The following is a 6,000-nucleotide window of genomic DNA, read 5'->3' on the forward strand; positions in this document are numbered from 1 at the left end:
AACAGTTGGCCGATTTACCAAAGTAAATGTGTTATGATTCATTTAAAATACTATCGGACAAAAAATAATTTCAAACACTAAGATGTTCATCGAAGTCAACAAAAAAATAACACGATCTTTGCAAAATGCGTCATTAATACATGAATGCAGATATTTTTTAAATTTTTAAAATACCATAATACACCTATACATTGAATAATACTATTCAGTAAATCCATTAAAAGCATCAAAATTTTATTTATACAAAATATATAAGTAACATTAGTGGCATAACAGTTTTGCGAAAACATCGGAACCGTATTTTGTCTAATGTTCTAACTGACCAAGTCACGTAAATCAGTGGATCAAAGGATCGATCCTTTCTCTGGCAAAGTACATAAGTGAAAATACAACATGAACATTGTAGACATTTATGCAATCAATTATGGAATAATGTTAATAGCAAAGAATTATGTATACAGATCAAATATTGCATGGAAAAATATCAATACTACATGTATTTCCTGAAAGGTCTTATGTTTATTAGACAATTTGCACAAAAAAGTATTTTATAAATAACACATGATCCATATGTTGTCTCTCCGGATTAGTTAAATACTTCAAAAGATTAGTTATTTAAGAATTGTAATAAACATATACATAAATATCACATTATTACAATATTACATATAAAAATAATAAAGAAGAAGAAGAACATTTTGATTTTCGTAATAAACATATACACAAATATACAGTACATATTCAATTTAATGTTTATTTGGTTTAATGATATAATTGTTGAATGTTATAAATGAAGATGAAAGTAATAATTCTTGTGACACATTTGATTCAAATGTAATTTGATTATCAATGCTGAAAATAAACAAGCTTAAAAGCCCATTATGCACCAGAAATGTTTTCATTTATATTTTCCAGAATCATGACATTTTTGCCGTACTTTTATAGTTTCCAATATGTTACTCTTTCGCCAATTACCTGACCTGTCGTCTTCATCGGCTCCTTTTTGGCAGTAAGTGAATTTATAGTGTCTTAGTATTTCGTATTTTGTATGGAATTCAAAATATAACTTTTTTACATTTTGCTACTTTTATAACATTTTACATTTAGCGCTATTTTCTTCAGATTACAAACATTGTGCATGCTCTAGAACTACTATTTAAACGATAAACTAATGTTTGACCTTTCTAAAGAAGTATTTTTTTCATTTCTGAAGTATAGTGTGCAAAAGCTAACACGGTTTTGTGCCATACCAGCGTGCCTGCCAATCGCCATGCATATGTTTTCGGGGCAGTTGGTAACATATGTTACCTCTGCTATTTCCTCAATCATATACATAGCATGAACATTTCAAACGTTAGTCCTCAAAGTGGCAATACGCTCTCAGACATTTGTATTATAAGCATTATTATTTAATATATTTGTTAAAAAGTGGTAAGTTTATATTTGTTATATTTATTATTACCACAACCTTCGGCTATTTCCGTATGTGTTTGATCGTGCGGAATTGTAATTACTCACGCGATGTTGTTTGGATATGTGTACTTCCACTAGTTTACTGTCGATGAAAAAAGCAAAGTGCATATTTTGAATTTCAGCTGAATTGTGAATATTTATATATTTTTTAAAGTAAACATTCAACGTTACTTATTTCATGTGACATAAACTTAAGCCATAAATTAAACTCTGCCCTTTCTAAGCCAGGAAAAAATTTAATGATCGTTAAATGTAAATATTAATTTAAGCAGGACTAGCAGTCTTGCAATAGATTAATTAAAATATTACTATATTACTAAAAAGCTTTCAAATGACCAATAAAATGTTACGGGTAATATAATTTGGTAACGCACACATGCTAATTGATTGGCTAATTCTCGATAATTAACTAATACTCCGCCCACAGAGATTGCGACAATTAGTGTAATAAATAGATGGCTACAATATATTCAAGTTACAAATCTCTTATCAGTTTTCGATTATTTGCCATTATTACAAATTAACAATCCGCTCCAACAGATTGATTCAAACAGGGTCTTTCAAATAGAATTCTATTTGAAAGACCCTGATTCAAACGATTATTTTTTACCACTTTTAAATAAATACAATCTGCTTTCCACCTCGAATACATAAACACTAAAACAAAAATACATATAATTAATTAGACTATTTATGATCAAGATGTTACCCATACTAAATATCTATGTTGCTTTCCTTTCACGTGTTATTGCCTGAAACATGTTAAATGTATATTATGTAATCTATGACAATTTAAAATAAAGTGGTTTGTATTTGGGTTGTATTGGACATGGATTTTGTGTATTATATTTGTACATGCGAGGAGGAGACTTCATTAAATTATATAAAGGGTAACGACCTTAATTTCTGTAATAAAACCTTGTTAATTTTTGGTTGATTTGAAAAAGAAAAGAAGTTGTCTTAAAGTGTGAAACAATGTTTAATAAATCTGTCTTCTCAAAAGACAGAATTGGTTCTTATCAGTTAAACTATATAACAAAACTTTTTTACGTTTAAAACCGTTTTCGGTATCATCAAACATCTTTCTATCCACTGAAAACATATCCTGTTATTTACTTATAAACTGAACCATAGTTCATTTTAAATGTTCTTTTTGTTGTTGGTCAATTTCCCTCTTTTAATGTCATATGTCAAACAGAACTAGGTCAGGCTACCGCCCCCCCCCCATCCCCGACTGTAAGCGCATGATATCAAGTAGGTGTTGAATTTTGAAGCCTTAAAACGCCAATGCACATGACATCTGTTTATGTGTAGATTTTTTTTCTGATGATATGTCTGCTATGTAAACATGTGTATTTAATTATGTTTAAAACAGTTTATCCTCAACACTATAATATAAATTTTTGTTAATTTGAAATAACATTCTAGAATAATTACTAAAGTAACGTGACATTGGGTTTTATTATGGAGAAAGTTATTGAATGAAAACATTAGTACAAAGTTTGTTACTGCAATCAAGTCAATGTGTGGTATTTACTATTAAGACTACATAGAGCAGTCTTGCTTGTTTAATATGTGGGAAAATCAATTCACCATGCATAGGCAATTTTAACGACGGTATTAATATTTTGATACTTAATAACATAAATTAATAACACGAAACCGTCGATTCGTATAGTAACCTACTAATCGACGGTCTCCTACAATCAACGGTCTTTGGAGACATAACCATACCACGAGACCGTCGATATTTATGAAACTACTAATCCACGGTCTCTCTCCATTGACGGTCTTTGACAGTCTTTAGAATATATACAATTGTGCGTAAACTAACACATTTTTATAGATTTTTAAATTAAAAATATCGAGATTATACTACTACTTATAATAATAATATAGAGAGAGTTCATGTAACATAAAATCTTAGACCTTAAACAAGAAAAAAAAAGAAAAAGGAAAAGAATAAAGAGAGAAAAAACAATGTTTTGCTTATTGACCGGCTAACTTAATTAATAACTATATAATATCCATTAAATTCGTGTATAATCACGAGACCGTCGATTTGTGTAGTAACCTACTAATCGACGGTCTCCAAGAGACCGTCGATATTTATCAAACTACTGTAGACTATAATCGACGGTCTCCCTGTTGACGGTCTTCGACGGTCTTAGACAATTGTGTGCAAACTTACAAATTAACATTTTTTCTGTTTAAATTATTCTGACTATACTATTATTACTTATACAAATGATAATATTATCGATGAAGTTAATATTAAAAAAATACAAATAAAAAACACTCATAAATACAAAAAGGGGAAAATCTGGAAAAATAACAATGATCTATCAATTAATTGACAGTCATTAAAAAATCATATTAATTATATTATATCCTTTTTTAAAGGAATATCGTATTTGCTTTTTTTACAAATCACCAAAAAAATTGAAACAAATAAACTATCGTCTTAGAGAAAATGCTTATTGGCTGTCTACATAAATTAATAACACGAGACCGTCGATTCGTATAATTACATACTAATCGACGGTCTCCTACAATCAACGGTCTTTGGAGACATAACCATACCATGAGACCGTCTATATTTATAATACTACTAATCGACGGTCTCTCTCAATTGACGGTCTTCAGGGGTCTTTAGAATATATACAATTGTGCGTAAACTAACACATTTTTATAGATTTTTAAATTAAAAATATCGAGATTATACTACTACTACTACTAATAATAATAATATAGAGGGAGTTCATGTAACATAAAATCTGAGACCTTAAACAAGAAAATAAAAAAAAATTAAAAAAAAAATGAAAAGAAAAAAAAGAGAGAAAAAAAAAGTTTTGCTTATTGACCGGCTAAATTAATTAATAACTATATAATATCCATTAAATTCATGTATAATCACGAGACCGTCGATTTGTGTAGTAAGCCTCCACGAGGCCGTCAATATTTATCAAACTACTGTAGACTATAATTGACGGTCTCTCCCTGTTGACGGTCTTCGACGGTCTTAGACAATTGTGTGCACACTTACAAATTAATATTTTTTCTGTTTAAATTATTCTGACTATACTATTATTACTTATACAAATGATAATATTATCGATGAAGTTGATATTAAAAAAAAATACAAATAAAAACCACTCATAAATACAAAAAGGGGAAATCTGGAAAAATAACAATGATCTATCGATTAATTGACAGTCATCAAAAAATCATATTAATTGTATTATATCCTTTTTTTAGGAATATCTTACTTTCTTTTTTTACAAATCATCAAAAAAGTTTGACACAAAAAAACTATCGTCTTAGAAAAAATGCTTATTGGCTGGCAACATAGATTAACACGAGACCGTCGATTCGTATAGTAACCTACTAATCGACGGTCTCCTACAATCAACGGTCTATAAACTACAAATCGACGGTCTCTCACCATTGACGGTCTTCGACGGTCTTTAGAATATATACAAATGTGCATAAACTCACAAATTTATGTATGTATTTTTTAAGCTAAAACATCGAAATTATATTACTGCTACTAATTACTACTATTACTTATGATATAAATAAAAATATTAGACATTGATATTTTCTAATAAATTTAATAGCATTTTTATATTCCAATATATTTCATTGTCTTAAAAAAAAAAAATAAAAAAAAATAATAAAATAAAATAATGGCATGTTAATTATGTTTTATCTTATTCATTTTTAAATCGTATTTGTTATTTTACAAATTATAAAAAAAATACTGAAATCAATAAATCATTATCTTAGAGAATTTGCTTATTGACCGGCTAAATTAATTAATAACTATGTAATATCCATCAAATTAATGTATAATCACGAGACAGTCGATTTGTATAGTAACCTGCTAATCAACCGTCTACTACAATCCACGGCCTTTGTAGACATAAAACTATACCATGAGACCGTCTTTATCTATAAACTACAAATCGACGGTCTCTCCCCACTGACGGTCTTCGACGGTCTTTAGAATATATGCAAATATGCATAAACTCACAAATTTATATTTATACTACTACTACTACTACTACTAACTACTACTAACTACTACTAACAATAATTATATAGATCTAAATAAAAATATAAGACCTTGATATTTATTAATAAATTCAATAACATTTTTATATTTCAATATATTTCATTGTTAATTTGTTTATCTAATTTGCTGCATAACAATATCTTATTTCCCCATATTTTTTATATTTTTCCCTTTTTTATCTAATCATTTCTTTCCCCATTAATATCCTTAAATATTGACATAAATAAAGTATCGTCGTAAAAGAAAAATGTTAATTGACCTATTATTAATTATTTCTAAATCATTCTTATCAATTCATCGCGAGACCGTCGATTTGTGTGATAACCTACTAATCGACGGTCTCCTACAATAGACGGTCTTCGACGGTCTTTGGAGACCGTCAAAGACCGTCGATTTTGCGGAGACCGTCGATTAGTATCCCCCCATTGAGTAGAACGGCACGAATGGAA

The sequence above is a fragment of the Ruditapes philippinarum genome, unplaced genomic scaffold, assembly GCF_026571515.1.
Source record: "Ruditapes philippinarum isolate M1 unplaced genomic scaffold, ASM2657151v2 ctg2084_1_1_1_1, whole genome shotgun sequence".
Classification (NCBI taxonomy): Eukaryota; Metazoa; Mollusca; class Bivalvia; order Venerida; family Veneridae; genus Ruditapes; species Ruditapes philippinarum.